The following is a 25,529-nucleotide window of genomic DNA, read 5'->3' as shown; positions in this document are numbered from 1 at the left end:
GGATCGTGCCATGATGCATTCATCATGAGGCGTAGCAGGGTACCACTGATAATGCTGAAGCTGCACAACAAGCGGGCATGTCTTGTTGGTGGGTAAACTCTGTTTTTCCTGTATGTCTCATTTATGTTTTATGTATGACGGCATCTTATTACACACTTTTTTGCATGATGTTTACTTGTAGGAGACGCGGGATATCCCAACATGCCATGGCTCATGACACCGCTCCGCAATCCCAGAACAGCTGCAGACCAGCGGTACAACAATGCACAAGGGCAGACCAGGCGAGTGATAGAGCTGACTTTTGGACTCCTGAAGAGTCGATTCCGGTGCCTTGATAAGACCGGTGGATCCCTCCCATACGCCCCACAAAAGGTGTGTAATATATTCATTGTGTGCTGCATGCTGCACAACGTGGCAGTTGAGGAGGCTGTGCCACTCATCCTGGATCCTGACGAGCTGGAACATCCACCCGTTGACAATGCCGGCCTAGGCCACGATGAAAGTGATGAGGAGGAGGAGGATGTTATCCAGAGTCAGCTCATACACAACTTCTTCTCTTAATGGTGAGTCACTGTGAATTATTGTGCAAGCTTGTAGCATAGAGTGGCATGTATTGCAAACTGTGTGTCCAGCCGACTGTATGGAAAGTCACTTTGATGTATGTTGTGATGTGTCACACAAGTGCTGATGTTCTGCCACACACATATGCACAATGAGTGATCGTGAAATGTACATGTGTACTACATTGTTGGTGTATTTTACATGACCATGCCTGTAGGATATTGTTTCTCAATATAAAGCCTTGAGTGCTTGTTATTTGCAGGTTGCCCTGTCTGTTGTCTATTCGTGTCATCTTAATCCTCCTGCTATTCCCCTTGATGATTGCAACGTATGCCGAATTTTTGCATCCACTGCCTCACTGAGGTGAAGCTACGGTGTTGTGGTATCAGCGCAAGGGACTTGTGCATCAGCACCGTGCATGTTTTGCTTGGATGCTTCATCAGATCTGTATTTGTTGTGTTACATGACGATTGTGACAGTGGGGCACTCCATTGCCTGATCTAGGTGGCTATGTATATGCAAGGGGTGTGAGTGACAGGCTGTGCTGGTAGTTTGAGTGTGGTTTGCAACTGGGCGTCCCTCGTGGTGTGGCTGTTCCCCCATACGGCATGCTGCCATGACAGTGGTTGTGAGTTCCTGTTCAAGATATTTGACCTTGTTGTCCTGGTGTTGGTATTTGCAGTGGTCACAGGAGGGCCTTGTGCTGCCTACACCAGGGCCCAGTGTCAGGTATGTTGTCAGTACTTTCACACTCGCTGTACATTGAGCATGAGGCATTGGTGTGAACCTGGGCCACATAGGATGAGTGCAATTGTGAATGGATGTACACAGTATTGTTGATAGGGGTGACCAACTTTTTAGATTATTCACAATTCCCCTTGCACCCTCCTATACTCCCACTTGCACCCTTCTCAGTCTCCTCCTTGCAGCCTTCGGCCCTGCCCCTTGTACCCACCCCCATACTGTTGGCCACTGCTGGTAGTCATATCCACCCACCCCCATACTGTTGGGCACTGCTGGGAGTCATATCCACTCACCCCCAGACTGTTGGCCTCTGCTGGGAGTCTTCTGCACCCAACCCTCTTATGTCTGGGCACTGCTGGGAGTCATATAAACCCACCCCTCCTATGTCTGGCCTCTGCTGGGAGTAATATCCACCCACCCCTGCTATGTCTGGGCACTGCTGGGAGTCATATCCACCCACCCCTCTTATGTCTGGGCACTGCTGGGAGTCTTATCCACCCACCCCTCCTATGTCTGGCCGCTGCTGGGAGTCATATCCACCCACCCCTCCTAGGTCTGGCCACTGCTGGGAGTCTTTCTACCCACCCCTCCTATGTCTGGCCTCTGCTCGGAGTCATATTCACCCTTCACTCCTATGTCTGGGCACTGCTGGGAGTCATATCCACCCACCCCTCTTATGTCTGGGCACTGCTGGGAGTCATATACACCCACCCCTCCTATATCTGGCCACTGCTGGGAGTCAAATCTACCCACCCCTCCTATGTCTGGCCTCTGCTGGGAGTCATATCCACCCACCCCTCCTATGTCTGGGCACTGCTGGGAGTCATATCCACCCACCCCTCTTATCTCTGGGCACTGCTGGTAGTCATATCCACCCACCCCCATACTGTTGGGCACTGCTGGGAGTCATATCCACCCGCCCCCATACTGTTGGCCACTGCTGGTAGTTATATCGACCCACCCCCATACTGTTGGCCACTGCTGTAAGTCATATCCACCCACCTCCATACTGTTAGGCGCTGCTGGGTGTCATATCCACCCACCCCCATACTGTTGGCCACTGCTGGGTGTCTTATCTACCCACCCCTTATATGTGTGGCCACTGCTGGGAGTCCCCCCATGTTACATGAGTTGTTGGTATACTCACCAGGCTCCACGACTCCTTCAATTCCATGTACTCCCACCGGTGGTATAAGGGCCATGACCTTCTCCTCCCAGGGATGGTACTGTACTTGTCTGCGGGGACCACCACCTCCAGTGTACCGCTCTGGGCGTAGTCCTAGTCCATCTTGCGCTTAACCACCCTCCGCAGATCATACCACCTGGCCTGGCAAACCGTCCTGGTGCGCCTGATGGGTGCAACAGCATTGACCCTATTGACGATCCTCTCCCACTGGTGTGTTTTATCAGCTATGCTTGTCTGTTTGACCAATGCGCCAAACAGCTGTGGCTCGACTCTGATGACCTCATCTTCAAGGATCTCCATACCCTGGTTTGTGAACTTTGGATTCTTTGGTGCAGACATGTTGTGGGGTGATTGTGATTGGGGGTGATGATGTGTATGGATGGGGGCGTGTGGGTCTGAGTGTGAAGGGGATGTGTGGGTCTCAATATGATTGGTGGTATGTGTGAAGGTGGATGTGTGCAGTTGTTGGCATGTTGTAAGTCTCTGTTGTAAAATGTGGATGTTGCAAATGATGCTGGTTTGTGTGTGGGGGCTCTTTTTATTGGTCCATTTGTGGGTGTGGCTTATTTTGAATTTTTGGTGGGTATGTTATATGGGGTGGGTCTGTGTTGGGCCCGCTCTTTGGCAGTTTTTATCTGGACAGGACATTGTTTTGCAATGGTTAGTACTTATGAGATATGTTTTGGAGTGTTGTGCGACTACTTTGCACCTTTCTTGTGCTGTTTTTGGGGTACGCGTGTGCTTGGTTGAGGAGGGGTTCGTTTCATGATTTACTGTGTAGCTCTCTCAAACGCGACATTTTTGCAGGGTACGCGTGCGCTTGGTTGGGGGGGTTCGTTTTGTGATTTACTGTGTAGCTCTCTGAAACATGACGTTTTTGCGGGGTATGCGTGCGCTTGGTTGGGGGAGTTCGTTTCGTGAATTACTATGTAGCTCTCTCAAACATGATGTTTTTACAGGGTACGCGTGCGCTTGGTTCGGGGTTCGTTTCCTGAATTACTGTGTAGCTCCCTCAAACGCGATGTTTTTGCGGGGTACGCGTACGCTTGGTTGGGGGTTTTGTTTCGTGATTTACTGTGTAGCTCTCTCAAACGCGACGTTTTTGCGGGGTACGCGTGCACTTGGTTGGGGTGGTTCGTTTAGTGAATTACTGTGTAGCTCTCTCAAACACGATGTTTTTACGGGGTACGCGTGCGCTTCGATGTGGGGGGGTTCGTTTTGTTTTTGATAGCGTGGTTCGCTCATACGCAATGTTTTCAGTACAAATCACAGTTCATATGCGACGTTGTTTTTCCGTACGTATAGCGTTCTGGGTCCCCAGTCTGGATCGTACTTTGCGGGTCGTACGGCATGTTTACAAATCATACGGTTCAATTCCCGAGTCAGTATCATACGGAGCTTTGCTTGTTTTTCGTACGGTTCGAAGACATTTGAACGTATTTTTCAGAAACGGATCGTACTACGCGATTCGGACGGATTTGTACGATTCGCACGGAAACGGCTACGAATACGATTCGTCTGACGTTTTTTTTCCCCGAATCGTAATCGACCCCAAAAAGAATTTCATTATTATGTCGGGCACAACCCACATTCATAATAATGTAATCATCTTCTAAGAGTCAGCAAACCTAACATTTGGTAGCCGCTCCCTATTTCACAAGTGTGGTTTCTACATTGTAAAAAGGTGATGGTTATTACGCACAGAAATGGCAATTCATTTCTACAGTTTTGCCATAAGTGACAATTGAACACAAAGTGCAGAACACACACGTTTGGGGTTCCATAAGGTAAATATAGAAAATACATCATTTTTATCAAAACCCCAAACACTCCTGTCTGGGTCACATTACACATATGCCTTCTCCCTAAAATACATACTGTATATTGAATTCACCCAATTACTATATTTGACTTTCATGGAAGATCATGGTAGTTGTCGCAGATGGTGCAGCAATGGCAGGGGACTCAAATGTCACATGTGACTAAGTTACCAGTAGATATTTTCATAGAGTAGGTTAAGCTAGATTTTCTATAAAAATGCCTAGGTATATTTAAAACCCTTAATTTGTATGTTTGCTTGGGAAAATTCTAGTAAAATGATTCCAATTTATTTTCTACTCAGTGTTAAAAATGTAATTTCATATGGAAATTAGGTTTTATTATTCCTTTAAAATAACACACAATGAACTCTGAACTGCTGGCAGCAAATCTGGCCAAGAATCAGTTGTGTCACTCATCTCACCTTCAGTGACCAAATGTACATATCTGACTGGAGTTATAAGTAGGAATGTTGGGATGTTGTCTGAAACTCATCAATAAATAGGGATTAGCCATCTGTGAGAGGAATAGAAATAGTAGTCAAAAAGAAGGCCATCCTTCACACAACATCCTTTGACCTAGAGATGGGAAATGGGGCTGACAGAGTAGTCTTCTGCCATAAATATCAAGGGACCACCAAGAATTCTGCCTCAAGTCATAGGAGTGGGACAATGGTTGCTAGTTTAGGAAGAGCCGGGGGGCATTCTATGGGAGGAAAGGATTAGCTATTTTTAAAGTAGGATACACTAAATCAAAGAGGAAATGCTACAATTAGGTGGGTGGAGGATGAAAAAGTAGACAGTATTGGGTAGGAAAACGTCTCCAATCACTTGTTTATGCATGGGATAATACAGGCACCTCACTACTAATTCTGTAAAACTTTCAGGGAAGACAATATCTGAATATAGAATTTGCATCTGGAAAAATAAATTCGAAGTTCTACACTCTAAAGTCCAGGTGAATGACCTCTTGTTTGCCTGTTCAATGACACAACAAACAGAAAGCCTCCTGACTGCAAGAGAGCACTGCTTATCACTGAACTCTGGACCCTGGATAAGCCCTATCTAGAGAGATAGGGAGACCTGATGCCTGGAAGCTTGCCCTGAGGACGTGCAGCCACTAGAGTGATCAGAAATAACTTTTCCAGCAGTTGAAGAAAGGGGTCCCTTTTCTGAACATTTTGCTGTGCCAACAACTTCGTCTGAGGGAACTTGTGGTAAAGGTATCTGGCCTTATGGAGTCCTACCTTGCTAAAGCTTCCAGCATTGCCCTGTTTGTAGGTTTTTGGAAACAGAAAATATGACTAAGGGCCTGATTTAGAGTGAGTCATGTGGATACTCAATCACAACATTGTGGATTTCCTGTCCACTTTTTACAAGTGCCAGAGGATTGATGCGCTTGTAATAAGGTGAGGAGGGTATCCATCACTTTTGTGACAGATTAATGCATCCACCAAGCTCTCAATAAGGCCCTAAGTCTGAAGTAAATCCTTGGAGCATGGCAAAACGATTCCCTTGTGTCTGATTTTAATCATGTTGGTGTCTTCATGGTTATTAACGTTTCCTAAATTGTTTTAGAATTTAATTGTGTTGTATTATGAATCTTAAAATTGTTGGTACTGCTTGAGCTTAACACACAATATTCTGGGAATTGCCTGCTGCTTGTGCCACAGAGATTGGGCAGAGTTTCTCAAAGGAATGTGCTCTGCTCAACTCAAGATCATTGAGTCAGTAGGGGTAGCCCCATCCCAATTTAATAACCCCTTTCCAAATGTCCAGACATTTCATTTGTGAGGTGGTTTAGCAAAAAGTCAGCTTCTGAGGAGACTAGTATGACAACTTCATATATGGACCTCAGTGTCCGTATTAAATATGACAGTTTTCCATTCTTCCATTGTTCATTGACTTCCATTAGCATTTCAGACTTTCTTGACCCTTTACATAGTTATTATTGGGGATGGTTAAAACATGCTATCACTCAGATTTTTATATTTTGTCAAATCGCATTTTACTTGCAAAAATAAATAATTGTGACATTCTCTAAAATTAACCATTAAACTTCTGCAGGCTGAGAACTGACTACTCCTCTTTCAATAAATTAAAAGAGACTAAGCATTGTAAAGAAACTCATTAGTTTTCTATCACTGACATATTCTTTGCATATTTTATTAGCCTGATCTGGGTGGGAACGACAGTCCGAGAGGCTGTTGTTGTTATTTATCAACTTCACAGAAGAAATTCACTATCAAGTCACATTCTGAAGGCCATATATTTACCAACTGACTACAGATGTCTAAGGAGTTCCAAAGAAAATGAAAAAAAATATGAGAAGTGTGTATTTCCTTTCTGGTTAATTAATGTTGTCTTACATTTTGCTGAACTTGCCCTTCAGATTGTCAAAGACTGCCATGCTGTTAACGTTTTATCTTAGCAAGCATAACACAGTGTACATCTTCTAAATAATAATTCATAAAATCTGTTCTCTTGGAAGGTGTCAGGCAGATATTTGCATATGGAAACCTTCCCAGACACTCTGCAGAACAAAACACGTTTTAAAATATAATAGTAAGAAGCATTTCCCTAATCATTTTGGAAGAGAAAATCTAGATTCCTGTAAGAAGTAGGAGTCATATTTTATGTACATATACTGTTTTTATATTAGTTTTAGCAGCAAAGAAATTGAAGATGGTAGATTAACAATTTTTGGAGCAAATAAAAAAAGGGTTGTGTATAATGAATGTGAGATACAAAATGAACTTACACGGTCAGGGTGTAGCATAGGCTGAAAGGGAGAAGGTGCAAAGAACATTGAGGTATCTTTGTTTGATGGCTGACTGGGTTTAGGAAAGGAGGACACCAAGAATGCAGGCAGCCCTAGGACACACTTCTGGGTAGGAGTGTGCTTTGCAAATATACATAACATGTCTGGAAGGGAGAGAATCAATACACAAAATAAATTGTTGAAATTAAAATGATCCACATGTAATGCCAAGTTTCTTAATCAACCTTAGGTATGTGTTGTATCAGTGAACACAAGATTATCTTGCAAATTCCTAATCAGCACTCAAAACTCATTGCATGTGGCATGCCCAAACAATCTTCCAAATGTTTATCAAGAACTTACGTGTCCTGGTGACCTATTGGAATTCATGAAAGTATCAGATTGGCTAGGTGAATTGAAGGAACATTCAATGTTAGTGGCAGGAAATAACCTTTCACAAGAAAACTGTATCCAACTGATGAAAATTGTATTGTTTGTTCAGTTTTGAGGCATATGCTTATTTCCCATTGCACTTAAATAATTGGTAAGTCTAGTAAAGCTGAATTGCAACCCATTATCATACATAGATAATTTGATTGTACTCTCTCTATGGAAAAACATTCCTAAAAATGTGAACCTGACTCAAAATAATTCTCAAAATAACTTTTAAAATTTGATTCATTATTCTGGTTACCAAGCAATTTCAACTCTGGCTGTTTAGTGAAATAATCTGTTAGAATGAGTGTATCTCTTGCCACAAACCCACCAATCATAGGTCTGATCCAAATTCTTTCCACAGAGCTTTTGGAAAGTTGTATGTATGAACACTCACAGGGAAAGTCTTCAAATCTGGTTGCATTAGTGCACTGTACCCATTAATGGACAAACTGAACAATTATATTATCCATGCTGGACCACCCATAAGTAACCCTTACTTACCAGACTGACCTATATGGCCTTTAATGCAATGTTTTTTTTCTGAAAAGAGATCCTGGTTAAACACCCATCTTTCACAATCTGATCCCCCTCAACAAACAGCTGTTCACAAACTTTCCACATGCCATGAAGACTGGCGTGCAATTCTTTTCTCTTGGCCAGTCCTCATAATAAATTCACCTTTTGTAAACTGCAATCTTGCTTCAACACTTCTAACCAAGTTTTCTCAAAGACTTGACAAACATTAGACACAGCATTATGACACAAAGAAACCATGTACTCCTCACCATAATCTTGCACCGGCTTGTCAGGATATTGAGTATGCAATCACATTAAACACTTTAACCTGACAGAGCACCTGGAAAATATGAGATAGAGAAGTTATATTCGTACAACTTGAACAGAATTCTAACTAACTGCTATAAATTTATCATTGTTTATCTTAAACTAATTGGCCACAAATATAAGATTTGTAACGCCTTATGCTCCAATTACAAGCAAAGGTGCTCTCTATCATAGAATATTATCATTCTGCTACTCTACTACAATTAAGGGTCTACATGCAAACACAATATTTTCCTTTCTGTCTGACTTACGTTGACTGAAAATGGAATCCAATTCTTCAGCACTTGCATCGACAGTAATGGTACTCGTAGCAGACTGAGAAAATGGATCATAGGGGTGCAGTTTGAAAAATTCCTTGTCTAAGAACTAGTTGCATTAGACACAATTCTTGAGAAGACTACCAAAGGGACCGGTAATCATGGAAAAGTTATAAGAAAATTGTGAATGCAGTTCACAGAAACCTAAAAAAGATCAGAGGTATCCAGGCTAGATGCTTTACAAACTTCTTGAATTGTGTTCAGCAAATATTCCTTTGAAAAAGTACAATCACTATAGAGCATGTGGCCTAAGTATTCGACCTTCCTAGACAAAAACATGAACTAGTCAAGTGGCAATGTCATTCACCTATCTTGAAATACAGACAACCCATTACGTAACATTTGATTTTGTTTTTCAACAGAATCAGCAAAGACCAGATTGATGTCCTGGAATGCCACCACCCCTTCAGTGTTCCCACCAAAACATGCATTAGTTTCCGAAACACTGACATGTAAGAAGCCAACCCAAGCTGCATACTGGTATAACTAAAAGCTACATCAAGAGTAATAAGTTTGGCAATGCGCTATGATTCCTTTATCAACTCAATCTGTTGATATGCAGACTTGAGACCCAAGGTTCTGAGGACAGTCGCACCATCCAAATTAGCTAGTAATTCTGGTATGTGGAATAAAGCATGGCAATCCACCAGAATGTATTTGTTCATAGATCTCAGGTCGAGATATATTATTACATTTCCACATATTTTAAACCAAAACTATGAGTGATATCCACTCAGAGATATGTACTGGTTCAATTACACCCCTAAAAGGCACATTTTCTTTAGCATTCTGGTTAAATCAGAACTGACAATCAATGGAACACTTCTAAACTTGTGCTTAACAGGAATGGCATATACATTTTCGGAGGACAATATTGTGTGAAATGCCTGACACCCTTCCCAATTCTTTGCCAAATACAGATTTTTATGTTTCCAAAAGACTGGCAGTACCTTCATCCTGCTTCACCATGCAAAGACCTGTTTGAGCAATTTTACCCACACAAAAAACTGGAGATTTGGCATTGGAATTGTGAGGCATTCCCATGCTTCAGTGATGCCACAAACCTAAAACTGGCTGACCATTCATGGTCACAAACAATTGATCTTGTTTTATTTAATTTGGGTTGCTCAAGAGCCTAAAAACAATCCGTGTTGCCAAAATGTGGTAGAGAGAATCCACATTGAGAGAGCCAAAAGTCTCTTTTAACAAAATGCACATACCAGGTGATCAGGTGACAGATGCAAGCACAACTGACTTAAAAACACAAGACAACTCCAAGAAATACCGATGTAGAATCTTGAGGGAAAAAAAGATGATGGAGCATTGGAAAAAAGGCACTGAGAAGGAAAAAGGGACTTATCTTACATTGACATTAAGGCATAAACAAGAAGTAATACAATACTATACGTCACAAGCCTCACTGAACTTTACTAATTCCGTAATGATTTGCAGCACCTAAGTTAGACTGAAAAGGACATTGTTAAAAACACATTTATATCTTCTCATAAAAATGTGAAGCAGTTGGGGATAACATTAATGGGAATAACAATGTATATTTGAGAAGTAGACACCCAGTCTTGATCCAAAAGGATACTTTTAAAGATGTCTCTGCCCTTCTTCTAAACTGATGTTAAACCACCCTATTTAAATGGCTTGAAAGACTATTTCTGCCTCATGCCTCTTATTTTTCGAAGGAGTGAGAGCACCTGTCACCCTGGGATCTACTTTTGTGGTGGTATAAATTATGCTGTTGATATAGTAAGTAAATACCCAACGTCATTAGGTTTCAGTGATGTTTCTCGAATTGCCTGGATTTATTTATCTGCATGTTCAGTCTCTGTACATAGGCTGTTAAACGCCATGAAGGTTGTAAACTGGTTCTATCAATGTATCCAGAAACAGTGTTTGTTTACCCTGAAGGGTATTTGGACTGACATTCCACAAATGTAACCCTTTTATGTTGACACACTGCTGAATCTTTACCCTGTCTCAATCTCCTATGCCTGCTGCAGGCTTTTCCTAATTCTTCTTTAAAATAGCACTCATTAGAAATGCCATTTGCTCATCACACCTAAACCCAAACACCATCTTGTATTCCTTTCCTGGACACCAGGGAAATATTTTTAAGAAGTCTGCACTGCAGCCCACATCTCCTGTTGAATTATTCTTAAAATGTAAATACGCCAATCCTTCTTATGTACTGTTTGATCCTTTCATTCTCTGGACTTTTAAATCCTTGGTTTTCTCATCTAGTGGTATGTCTTGCTTACCATCTTTCTTCACTTAAAATACTCTATCAGCTTAGGGTACTGGTCTATATGCTTCAAGTCAGCCTGGAGCCTACCTCAACAAAATAATCCAATGCTGACCCATGTACTTCCAACTGCAATCCCATGTCACAGATTCAGTTCTTTCCTAAAGTCTTAAAACATTTTTTCTTTTTCTGATTGTTATGATGTCTCATCTCCCAAAACTAATTTTACCTACTAAAACAACAGGTTTCCATGACCTCCTGTCTACTGAATCAGCCTTCTCTCATTTCTGTAAGTTTATTATCTCAGCACTCTAATAGAATTTTTTGATTCTCCTTATACACCTAGATCTCTCAGCTGTGTTTGATACTATTCATCACTTCACCCTAATCTCTACCCTTCTCACTCTTGATATCACTGACAAACCTTTGATTTTTTTCAGTGAATTTTTGTCAAAACATTCTTCAAGGGACAGGCTCTCCCGCTCAGCTGAGAATCTCGCCCCATAATGATTTGCTGGGCCTTTGGTTCACATTGTATTTTTGCCCATAACTTTGCTTGGGGTGGTCCTAGGAGGATGGGGCCTCCACCGAATTGTTCAGCATGATATGCTCTTTGTGTTCAAGGCATCTGCTTGGTTCCTCCCCCTAGGTTACAGGTGACCCCAAAATCATCACCTCTCTCATTGGTCCATTGCCCACCCGTCCTCTGCCACCCAATCAATGGTTGTGTGTAGTGGGGGTTGGCCAGTGGGCCTGCACCCATTTCTCTGATGGCTGCCAACCACCACAGTGCACCAAGTGCATGGGGATGGCTGCCAGCAGGGCTTGACCTGAGGAAAGTTATGTGCGAGCTGCCAACCCCTCTGTACACAAAGTCTGCAAATATATTCACTATTTTAAAATAAAGGAGCTGTTAAGATACTTAAGAAATAAAGAGGGTCAGTTAAACAGATGTGGGGATGCTGTACTTGAGCAGATGTCCCCTCTACAAATAGTTTTAGCCCTTTCAAAAATACTTATGATTTTAATTACTAAAAGCCCCTACCTCACATTTAAACCCCCTGGTTTCATACCTACATTTGCACCTCAACGTTCATTTGTTTCAGCCTACACCTCATGAAAGGCTATACATTTAACAGCTCCTCCTCCAGTAAATTTGCGTTCTGGTGTGCTTCACTTTTCTTAGGAGTAAAAATGTTAGCTCTCTATTTGTTCATTTGAACTCTGTGGTGAAGCTTCAGTTGATAACTACTGATTTAACTGGCGGCTGCTGGTGTAGGAAGTTAATTATTCACATTGCATGTCAGAATGTTTTAATGACATGGATGAAAAATTTTAGAACTCATGGAAATGTGTCCTCATTTTAGTTTTTTACAGCACTAACCATAATTTCCATGACAAAAATAAAATACTAATTTCTTCACTAATGGCAATATCCTCTGCAGGAAAAAGAAGAGAAATGGCAATAAGGGATACTTAAGAGCCGCATCACCTCGCTATACACCGGTCGTAAATTAACTCATGAGTTACGTTGCCCACCTCCTCAGTCCACTGCCAAAGGACCCAACAATTATGAAACAGCACAAAATGCAAAGAGAGGCAACATGGATATTTCACAGCATAAATGCACAGAACATGAATCACTCCAGACTCTTCAGCGATTTCAAAGGGTGATCCTTTAATAGCTTCTTGGACCACTTGTGGCGTACAATGATGGAATAGTACAGCCAACGCGTTTCGCGCCTTCCTCAGGGCTGCGAGACCAATATAGGTGTAATCACATATTTAATTTGTAACACTGACAATAAAAAAGTGCACAAACACAAACATAAAAGTGATACTTTCAGTGTTACACTTTCACTGATATTTCAGATTGCAATACTCACACCTATAAGAGACCTATCTTTACATATGAAAGAAACCAAACGAGAGCCCAGATAGGAAAAAAAAAACAGAAAAGTAAGTACAACGCCCAGTGTGTTCTTCAGAGCCTCAAGAAAAAAGGAGAAAGCCCGACAATAAGTCCCACAGTTGGTCATGATCTACATAATATGATCCTAATATAAAACAAAGAAGAAACACACTGATCATGCCAAAATTATTATTCTAAAACCAGCAAACTGGTATACAGACAATAAAACACCAAGAAGTGCCTACCACTTATAGGCTCAGAGACAAATCTGAATTAAATCCTCACCAAATTTTGCAATGCAGAATTCTTTCTACCAATCACCGCGGTCCCAGGATCATTATATCATGATCCTAACATGGAATGACATACATACAAAATATCAGTGATATGACCATGTCCCGTATCAAAACATTAAATAAATTCTGTATCAATTTAAAAAAAAAATTTTTTTTATTGCCCACCCTGTTCAATTATGACTAACTATGACTAGCCATTTAGTACAGGAATATCTTTTGTATTCATTTTAGGATTGTCACCTATCATAGTGACCAGAAGAAATGTTTGTGATTTGAAATCTACTAAACATATTGGATTATTTTGCATTGTGTTTTAAGGTAAATGGATGTGGTTTTTCTAGAATCTATTTTTGTATATACATTTAGACAATTACATGGTGGTGACTAGTTTTTATTATTTTGCAGTGACTGTAAACTCTCTACTAAAAGTGGGAGACTAATTGAAAGTATTTCCATGTGGATACCTGTACTAAATGGATTGATGCCTTACAGATGTTTGAAGGTATTTATGGACTGGCAATTAGTCATAATTGAACAGGGTGGGAAATAAAAAAAAAAGAAATTTTGATACAGATTTTTTTTTTGATTTGGGACATGGTCATATCACTGATATTTTGTATGTATGTCTTTCCATGTTAGGATCATGATATAATGATCCTGGGACCGCAGTGATCGGTAGAAAGATTTGTGCGTTGCAAAATTTGGTGAGGATTTAATTCAGATTTGTCTCTGAGCCTATAAGTGGCAGGCATTTCTTGGTGTTTTATTGTCTGTACACCAGTTTGCTGGTTTTCGAATAATAATTTTGGCATGATCAATGTGTTTCTTCTTTGTTTTACATTAGGATCATATTATTTAGATCATGACCAAATGTGGGATTTATATGGGAAAACCATAGGGAAAAAGAGTTTCTTCTCAAACATGGTTTGATAAATCTAGTTCATGAAACCCCCGCACCAGATGATCAGCATTTTTCCCAGTGTAAAATCACCTTAGAACACACCACAACTCTTAAAATTAATTTGGTGCCACTACAAATATTTATATTGTGACTAAAATCTGTTATCATCATTCATATGTGTTCCTTTTTGTGAGCTTCAAAAACAGACTTTCACTACAATGCATTCCAATGGGGCCCATGGCCCGAGTCCTGTAATCGGTGCCATATCATTGTTTCCATCTTGTGGCCAGCCAATCAACGGAAGCGGATTACAATAAACATCTGTTATTCAGCACCTCGAGACCCATGGGTGAAAGGTGCGCTTTATAAATGCATGTGTTATGTTATGTTATTAGGATGTGCACGTGATCCTTGCATATTAGCAGCTTGCTGGAAAGTTTTGCACATTCATTTTGCCATATGTAATCTGAACATCTTAACGGAATTAGACCAAATTTCGAAGAAAGATACACCTTGGTCCATCAAGCATGATTTGGTGTAATTCCGTTCAGTAGTTTTTTCAGAAATTACGGTTGAAAAAATATAGATATTTTACATTGCAGAGGATCCATGGCAGATCCACAAAGGATCCGAAACCCCAACCACGCATTGTGATTGTAGGAAAACCTTTGTCCACCATTTTAGGACTCAGGGACTAGATTTGAGTCCTAAAAAATGAAACAAAATAAGATATAAGGGAGCAGGGCAGGGGTACTTGATCCCTTTATCCTTGTTGGGGGAGGGGGTCTCAGAGGGACACGGTTAAAAAATAAGGAGCATATTATCAAGAACGGCATTAAAATTATCACCTCTCTAGCGACAGAAAACTGCTGCTAAAGCGGCGATAATGGGCTTGCTAATATGCCCTTGTAAATTCCCATAGAAGCCCATGTTCACACTAGAACATGGGCTTCTACGGGAATTCACAAGGGCATATTATCGAGCCCATTATCGCCGCTTTAGCGGCAGTTTCCTGCCGCTAAAGCGGCGATCATTTTAATGCTGTTCTTGTTAATATGCCTAAATTCTGCGGGTTCTGTGTGTCCTCGATCTATCGCGTTGCCCAGAGAAACACCCTTGGGACTTTGTTGTGAATCTGAAGCGAATCTCCCAGGAATGTCACTCTGAGCTTCGATTTAGATCTCAGGATCCACAGACCCTCAAAAAAGATACAACAGAGGGTTGTGCACCCACTCAGGGCCTTGTCATATGCCAGGACCTGCGTACAACCCAAGATGCGCCAAAAGCCATGTGCTATGAGGGTATGTGAACTTGTGGCAGTTTGGGTGCAGGCATTTAAACCCATGCCATATACTGCAATGAACAGCTTACTTTACATTAAGAAAAACATAGAAATTAACTGGAGAAAAAAGGTGAAGTGATGTTATAGTTAGAAATTGTAATATTTCTTACTTTTTAATAATAAAATCTTAAAAATTCACAGAGAAAACATTTTAAAATTATCTATCTATCTATCTATCTATCTGTCTGTCTGTCTGTCTGTCTGTCTGTCTGTCTGTCTGTCTGTCTGTCTGTCTGTCTGTCTGTCTGTCTGTCTATCTATCTATCTATCTATCTATCTATCTATCTATCCATATATCCATATATATTTCACAGAAACTCTTCTTCATTGGGGGCCCCAAATCCTACAGGGGGCCTCAGCTGACAGAGACAAAGCATCCTGTAAATGCACAAGGAAAATTGCTGAGGCCAACTCAATGAATCATCACAATATTTATTATTCAAGTGAAGAGTGGCTGCAGGTTGAAAAAGTTTTTCCTTTCATTATTTTACTTTTTTTTTTCCTGAGGCATTTCAGCAGTCATTAACCTTGGGCAATGAACTCCGCTCCACTTTTGGAGATTTGTTAACTACACATTACATTGAAAACACGGAATTCATGCAAAAATTCTGACTTCTCCAAATAGCGGAGTTAGCTACTGCACACACAACCCTTTGATAAAACAACTTAACCTTTACATGCTAAATAGCATTAACCAATTCACAAAAGTGAGCTTTGAAAAATATTAGGCAATGAGAGAGGTGATGATTTTGGGGTCACCCCTAACCGAGGGGGAGGACCAAGCAGATGCCTTGCCCACACAGAGCATATCATGCTAAACAATTCGGTGGTGGCCCCATCCTCCTAGGACCACCCCGAGCAAAGTTATGGGTAAAAATACACTGCCAACCAAAGGCCCAGCAAATCATTATGGGCGAGATTCTCAGCTGAGCGGGAGAGCCTGTCCCTTGAGGAATGTTTTGATATTGGATACTATAATATTCACTGCAATGCATACAAAGAGTGATGTTTTTGCATGGTATTGTGAGGTATAATGTTTAATATATGATTCTGTTTATTAAATCGAAAAATTTTCTTCTTTATGAGGACTAGTGTGAAATTTTTAAAGAAAAAGTAATATTGATCAGAAGGAATACGAGAAATTATGGAAGATTCACCTAGCGCTTATTCAAAAAGCCTTTCTAAATTACCAGATAAAATAGGATAAATATTGTTTAGAATGGTTTAAAGCCACTCGGAAATATGTGTATCCCTGGCCACACAGAGGGACATTTGATATTAGAGCACGTTGTTACGCATCTTAGAAATGAATATTCAGGAGTCAAACTGCAGAATTGAGAAGCCACCTTAGCTTCATGGCAAGTCATTTGTGAGAAGTCTAAGGACTCCTCAAAAGTTAATACTCCTAGTACCCCATTTGCTCCCCCACCTCCAGATGAACCTACTAGTATTTCTCCCAAGTTACCTGATATATATCCAATGACACAGATACAAGAATCCGCAGTTGGATATGAGAACCCTGAAGTTGAGATCCCTAATGTCTCACCACAAATGTCAAAGTAAAGACATGCGTGTACTCTCAGACAGCAAGTAAGGGTGGATTACTCTCAGTTTTCAGGTCAATTAGAAGAACTGTTCACATTGCATTTAGATTCAGCCTCTCCCCACAAATTTAGCGGTAAAAAGCAGAGTTCCGGAAACGGTGATCACCACTAACATGTTTCATCAGCCGCATCACACTTGTTACAAAAAAGAAACACAACAGGAAGGGTAGTTAGGGTACGCATGACTAACCCACAGTGAAGGAATGGATTCAGATGATGCTAGATGGACTAACTATGTGGACCGGGCTCCTAGTATGAAGCGATTGCCAGTTCGCCAAGAAATAGATAGGACTGAAGATAATCTACACCTTGGTAGAAGGAGAAAGGGAACGTAATAGTTTCACCAGAGTGTGTCCAGAATGGTTGTTGCAAAGTGAGGGTAGGAGAAATGAAGGAAAACTGAGGAAAGAAGGGCATTATGAGAACCTTTTAGGACAGAAGGATTGATGCTACATGATAAGGCAATGCAGCAGATAAGTGTCCCATCAGTGTTGCGCCGTGCAGATTTCACCTCTAGTGAGATAGTTGCTGAAGGAGAGAATAGTTAGTACAGTGTTGTGCCATGTTTGGTTAATTTGACAGAATGGACTTCGTGGTTAGCTCCACAGATGAGTTCATGGTCATTGCAAGTTCGGAGGATTGCAATCTTTATGGGGTGGAGATCAAGACTGGGTTTATCCCTATATTTGGAAATGTTTGCGCATATGGTAAAAATATGCAAGACAGCACAATTCACAGCATTCTGCCAGTCCCATGTATCAGATGCTTCTGATGTGCAAGAGACCTGGGGCACCCCATTATGCTCCTTGGCCACAGATGGACAAGGAGAATCCCAAGAAGTTGTTACTGCCGCGTACAGTAGGAGCACACCAATGGATTAGTGCTTTTGAAAAGCAAACTGCAGGCATCACCCTGGCAGTAGGAGAGATAAAACGTTTGGTTAGTTCTCTTAGAGGAAATGAAATGGATGCTGTTTTTCAGAAAGCTGGAGAGAGAAATGTTACTCTCACTGAGACTAGAGATGATAGATTTCCATTCAACTTAGTTAATACAGTAGTTTGGAATCAGCTGAGTAAAATGTATCCTGATAGGGCAGATATCGGGTCCTTCATGGCTTAATTAATGCAGCCAAATGAGGACCCCGCTCAGTTTCTTTGCAGGATGAAAGAAATGTTGACCCAAGCATTAGAAGGAAAGTAACTGGAGTAAATGCTATGTTATTTAACAAAGTAGTAACAAAACGGTTACCCTGTGATGTACAGGGTAATGTTGATATAATCAAGGCAGTGGAAGCCAAGCCTTGGACAGAAATATAGGTGCACACAGTTAATTGTTCTAAGAAAAAAACAGGAGAAAGAGAGAAACAAGCATGAAGTGACAGAGAAAGCAGCAGCATAGTTAGTGCAGCAAAAGTTGTGACAGGAAGGAGCAGTGGAAGGAGCTGTACTAGCAGCCACCACTCAGATGATTGTAATATCTGTGGGCTCGGTCTCAGGGACCACCCAACAACAGCATCCACAGCATCCACAACAGCAGGATAGGTCCCCAAAGGATGAACCAAGTATGCCATTATTATCACAGCCATTTTATCAGAGAATACAGAACTAAGAGATGGGATGAACAAAATCAAAGGACAGGAGTTTACAACCAGCCAGGGAATACAGAAGTACAGCCAGACTCAAACCCACAAATAGTGAATGTGCCTCAAACACCACCACAAAATATGCAGCAATCAGTAATGCCTCAAGTACAAGCGCTGCCACACCAAAGTTACGAAGCACCACCAATAGTGACCCCTCACTCAAAGTGGACAGGGAAGTGCAATTGTATGAGGAGAAAATCCTTTCCTGACAAATTATGTTGGAGGATGCATTAAATAAAGGTGCCCACAGAGTATTTCCATGTGTGCAGTATTGCCAGTGATTTATAGGCCAGATGAGGAGGAGGTAGAAATCAGTAACAAGAGATAAGAATTCCTTATAGATACAGGAGCAACTCAATCCTGTATTAGAGATGAGACTTTCCAAACTCTAATTGATCAATTGACACACAAGATTCTCTGGGGCAGTAATGAGTTAGCCTGGGCAGAACTCCGCGAAGTGCAAATAAAACTCCCCTGTGCTACACGGAGCTCCACGAGCAGCAGAGTACATTCGATAAATGCTGTTCGCTGTGATTTTGATTGCCATGCGCTTGTCCGCACTGTGCAATCATAGCGAATGGTACCATGCACAGCGCAAGCGGGCACTGCTTCCTTTCTGCCGCCCAAGTAGGTTTTTATTGGAGCAGAAGCTTTCTCAACGCAAACAGACGGTTTCTCAACGTAAGCGGTCGCGAGCATATGCGACCACTCGCAATGAGAAATCCGACAACCCGCGTTGAGAAATCCCGCCGGTAGGTTGATTTTCTACGCTTGCGCTCACCAACTTGATGTTGAGGATCGCAAATGAGGAATATTTCACCAGGAAGTGGATTTCCCTCGCTCGCCAACTTGACGTTGATGAACGCGAGTGAGGAAAAAAACTCTGCTCTGCTACATGGAGTTTTTTTAAACTCGGCGAGCTCTGTGTAACGCTGAGTGTGGAAAACTCTGCAAACCCAATGAGCTGAGCGGAATTCACCCATCAGACTTAGTAATGAGGGTTCCGTTTACTAAAGCAGTAAGGATTGAAATACCAGGAAGATACATTGATGGCTGTTTTCTGTTTTTTCAAGCTCAACCAGCTAATCTATTAGGGAGAGATCTTATGGCCAAGTTAAATAATACCATTCATTTTGAGTCTGATGGTACTATGATTTGTTCTATCCCTGGCATTCCACCTTCCAGGATTTTGGCAGTAACACAGTAGATTTCTCTACTGGATATCAAATCAGAGCATGACCTGCTGATGTGGAGGCATTTACCATAGACGTGTATACAATCATAGCAGAGACACCAGAGTTACCGGCAAAGGAAGTCGGGTGACCTAAAGCATTCATTTTCCATGAAAAGCAAGATTCTTGGATACCTGAAATCGAGTTAATATTGCAAATAGAGGCCTTAGAGGCAATACCAACCTATGGCACTCTGATAACCAGTGACCATAACCATGGTTTATGGGCATGTATTATATTCATTGAGCCAGATGAATTCTTTCAGAAATTGATAAAGGAATACAAAACATTTGCTGGTATCTGTATCTTAGTGAGACAATGTTCTTTTATTACAGCACTTTAATAGCATATTTGCTGGCTTCCATTAAAAAAGCAAAAGACAGGAATGACAAGAAAACATGGACACCTTGAAATGAAGGAGATTTTTCAGAAATGAAAGATTGAGATATCAAATGCTCCAGTTTTGAGAACTCCTGATTATAGCAAGGAGTTTTTTTCTATTTTTCCATCGCAATCATCAAGTGATGACAGCTGTCCTTTGGAAGAAATATCCTTTAGGACACAAACCCAGTGCATACTTTAGTGGACAGTCAGATTCAGTGGGGAAAGGACATTATCCTTGAGAGCAAGCTCTCGCCCCTGCAGCCTTTGCAGGGCAGAAGAGCAACCCCATTGTCATGGGGGCCCCTGATAAATGATAGCAGTGTTTGCTATCATTTAAACTCTCTGACTACAAAGAGAGTGTCAGAATCTGCGGTGATACTGTCTCTGCCATCTTTGAAAGTTGTGATGTGTCATACAGCGAATTCTGCAATATTCTTGGCTCATCCTATATTAGATTCTGAGGTTGATGCGCATGACTGTGCAACATTAATTTCTAATGAATCTAATCAAGTGAAAAAGGACCCTATACTAGGTAGCATTCTCTATTTTGTAGATTGGTTCTTCTACTATTGACCTGGATACAGGAGTAAGACACACAGGTACCGCAGAAGTCAGAGCACAACAGCATGACTCTTCAGACACACTCCACTTAACACTTGTAGCAAATTATTCTGCACAAGCATCAGAATTGACAGCCTTGTCAGTGGCTCTTAAGCAAGCGTAGGAAAAGTCATCACAATCTATTCAGATTCAGCTTATGTGACTACCACTGCACTTTCCAGCATTATGAGATGGAGTAGGAGAGGTTTCCTAAAGTCAGATGGAAGTCCTGTTATGCATAGGAATATCCTAGAAGCTCAAATAGAGTCACTTGCATTACCACAGGCAGTGGTGTCAGTTGTGAAAAGTGCAACACATTCAAATGGACAGGATTGTGTGTCTCAGGTACTGCACTAGCAGATTGGGCAGCCAAAGATGCATCTAAAGGCACACGTCCTGCCTCTGCCAACAGATTCACAACATGTCCCTGTTCTGGTGGCTCAGACTGCCTCACTACCTGAATCTGGATCTAACCCTACCACAAACAATATCACACCTATTTATACTGACACAATGCATTAACATCTCACCACACGAAAAGCGGTTATGGGAGGCTAGAGGATGCTACAAGTCAGGGTATGACCTAATATAAAGACATATTTCCACAAGTAAGCCAGTGATGACTCAGGCTTTACTTATATAGCTCTTGATCAGTTGCATTTAACAGGCTACCTTTCAAGAGATCACTTGTCTATGCAAATACAAGAAGACTGGTTTGTTCCCAATTTGCATGATATGCTTACCATGTACCTTCGTAACTGTACTGTCTGCCAACAATTCTTCCTCCAACCCCACATTGAAGATGATAAAGTCTACTCCTCCACAACCACAAGGTCCTGGTAAAGCCCTCCATATTGACTTTGTAGACATGCTAAATAGGTGCAACAAGTATTGGTATCTTATAGTTGTAGTTTGTCCTTTTTCCCCGATGGATTGAAGCAGGACCATGTGTCTATTGTGATGCTAAGTATGCTGCTATTTTTCTGATTCTTAAGGTGATTCCATGCTGGGGAATTCCAGAAGTGATAAGATCAGACAATGGCACACACTTTGCTAATGCAATCTTTCTATATCTTATGAAAATACTAAGGATAAAACAAAAACTATCCTCTGTTTACCACCCCCAAAGCAATGGCATCATTGAGCACCTGAATGGCCTGCTAAAGAATAAGATCAGCAAGCTATGTGCCACGTTGCATATGAAGTGGCTGGATAGTCTACCACTGGCATTACTTTCCCTTGTAAACATGCCTGCTTCTAATTATCGCCTGACACCCCATCAGATAGTGACAGGGAGACCCATGAATGTGCAAAAACCTGCCACTAGAAGTAATGTACAGGGAGAATGCTATTCGGAAATCCTAAATGATTAATTGTATGTTTACCTTTATAAACTATTCAAGGTTGCAAAGTGCATTTCTAAACAGGTAACCAAAGGGAAGGAGAAGTGTGCCACCTCTGAAGTCAACCTCCCGGTTGTGCATAAAGGCAACAAGTTTTTTGTACAAAGATTTTTCCAGTAATGGGGGGAGCCCAGATTTATGGTGAACATGGTGACCTCCATTGCCCTCAAGGTAGATGGCAGGAAGCTTGGATTCTACCTCACCGATATTCGTCTGAATCCAACATCACACCAAGCATCACTGACAATGTAAATCGAAGAAGAGAGGGGAAGAAGATTGTTAGAGTAAAAATATCCCCCCTCCACCTCTGCCTTTGGACAATTTTTGGGATTATCAACATGTAAGTTATGTTTTTTTTTCAACTTTTTCGTCTCTAATGCTTTGTTTTCTATTGTTGCTGTTTATAGCAACATATCTTCTAGCTCTAACCTCACACACCTATGAAGAGAACTTTCTATTCATACTAATGTGTCCGAGAATTTTCATACCAGATTTTTTGATAATATGTTGTATCAGCATGTCAGACATAGGTTTAGAAACGACCAATGAATCATGTTTTTTTGCTCTCTAATTCCTCATGATACAGGATCAGGTAGGCCACATTCAACTAAAGAAGTGCACTCCAAGCACAGCTCTGTGCCTATTGTATCTCTACTTGTGTAGGATTAAGGCCCAAATGCAATTAACACATGTCAATGTAGCACATTTTCTAGTCAATTCTACAAATTATGACTCTTCAGCAGAAGCTTTATATATTGTTCCAGACTTGAAGGATGAGATATCACGTTTGAAGAAGACAGGTTGTACTACCACTGTATATTGGATCCCGATGATTTTATATTAAGGGTTTTTAGGAGTAATACGCCTGCCTATAGAGCGTAATAGTTACTTAGTAAATTATTTTACCCAAGATTGTGTTCACAGGCCAGGATTTAGAGTTACAGGATCAGATTTTGCACATGATCAGTGGCATTCTAATATTGCATTCAACTGTAGTGATATCTATTTATGGAATGGTACTGATGTTGGTCAGGATGCAGTAAAAAAGTGTGCACAAATTTGCATGTTTTATTTTTTTTATTTTCCGGAGTTTTATATAGTGCAAACTTGGCCCAAAGGTATCGGGTATCAGAGCGCTTTACATAGCACCAGTTGCGTTACATGAGGACACATTCATTTTTTTGTTAGGCACAGGGAGATTAAGGGCCATATGTAGGCAGCCAAATACCGGTCGGTAACGGACGAAATTACCGAATTTCGCCGTTACCGACCGGTATTTAGGGTTTGAGATGTAGGGGGCAGGTTTAAGGATTCAGTAATTACCGATTCCTTAAGGAATCAGTAAAATAACGATTCCTTATTTTAAGGATTCGGTAATTACTGAATCCAAAATGCTATGTAGGAGGCACTCAAGTCAGTGCCTTCTTGCATTCAGGATTCGTTATTTACCACCAACTACAAGTTGGGCCCATAGGAATGAATGGGAATTACCAAAGCGGCAAATACTGATTCTTAAATACCGAATCGTACCGATTCAGTAATATTTACCGAATTGTTTCCTACATACCATTTACCGTTTCTGAAATACCGAATCAGTAAAATTAGGTATTTTACACTCAGTAAATGTAGATTACCTACATATGACCCCAAGTGATTTGCTAAGAATCACAGGATGTTCAGCTCCATTGCCGAGACTCCAACCCAGTTCCCCAGATTTAAGGATGACCGCCCTAGCCATTAGGCCAACTCCTCTCCCCATGTTACACTTGGATGCATAGTACAGTGAATCCTCAGACCTAGTCATGAGACTAACATCTGTTTCTTTGTGTTACAGAGTAAATGTCACTGTTACTATAGGATGCAATAACAACTGTAGAGCCACAAAAGATAATGCCGACATGCATGGGGCACCTCAAGCTTCATAAACTACTATTGGCAGTGTGGAGAACCACTGTATGTCCCGTTACCACTGAACTGGGGTGGCCTCTGTTCATTAGTCACCTTGCATGCCCCTGTCTTGGTAATTCATGAACACCTCTTCAGCCGTCAAAAGGCTTTTTTACATCATCATTAAAGGAAGAGTACTGCAGAATAATATGGCACTTCCACGTGGAACAATTTTCCTCAAGAGTACCGGTTGTTTACTCTGATAAACAGCTGTTCTTTGGGGCAATCTGCCATTTATTCATGCAAAGGGAACAGCTTGATGGCTGCAGATAATTCAGTTGGAACTCCTCAAATGCATCAACACTGCAAAAGTTGGACTCAATGCCATAAAGGAAGAGCTGGATACCATGAGAATTATGTTAATGCAGCACAGTGTTGTACTTGACCTTATGACAGTTATGCTAGGAGGGGTATGTGCCAGTATAGGAACTGCTTGTTATACTTTTCTCCCAGCGAACAATGACAGTGGAACTTTTTTGGATGCTATACAAACTTTGCGCAATCTACAGAAGAAAATGCCAGTTGAAGAAGGTACCCTGGATAATTGGTTTACCAGTTTGTTTTCTTTTCTACCACCATGGATGTTGGGAATGTTAAGAGCTTCGCTGCCAACTATTGTGGTCCTACGGTTGTTTATTGTGCTATCCAATTAGTCTTCACATTTTGTGGAACCATCTCAAGTAGTAGATGCTCAGGACAATATATATCACCTAGTGCCAAGTCTAGGCCATGGTTTAGATCCAGTAGTAGAAATATCAACTAGAGGAAGGAATGTTATGGAAGAAATTAAATATGAAAACATAGCACAACAGCAGACAACAGCAGAGAGCGTCACACATAGTTTTATGTGATAAAAGAGCAGTGCAGGCCAAAAAATTGTGATGGGGAAAAAGAGATGAAGAGTTCCCTTTAGAACAGAGCACTTGACCTGGAAGGTCATAGTTGAAGGAAAGCATTTTTTTGACAAGCTTAAATGAATTTATGGCCATAGCACACAGGCACACCTGCACCTATTCTGTGTTGTCAATTGATTGGAACATGATTAGACAATGGGTGCAGAAGATTGAATTAGCCAAGAGTACACAGAATCAGATAAGAGGTCTTAGGAGCACAATAATAGAGCACACACACAATTAAATATGTATTAAACAAAAATACACACACATTCAAAAGTAGAAGAATACTTAGGGGCTTATTTACAAGCCCCTTAGTTTGTTAAGCATTGTTAGAACCCCAATAATGATGTGTAGAGAATTAGGTTAAAGTATAGGGTCACAGAAGTGGTAATGATGTTGACTTCAATTGTTTTCCTTTTTCAGTTCACAACCCTTTATTGCTACTTGCT

Source organism: Lissotriton helveticus, chromosome 7 (genome assembly GCF_964261635.1).
Source record: "Lissotriton helveticus chromosome 7, aLisHel1.1, whole genome shotgun sequence".
NCBI classification, from domain to species: domain Eukaryota; kingdom Metazoa; phylum Chordata; class Amphibia; order Caudata; family Salamandridae; genus Lissotriton; species Lissotriton helveticus.
The sequence above is the reverse complement of the archived record's forward strand: the minus strand, read 5'-3'. Positions refer to the sequence as shown.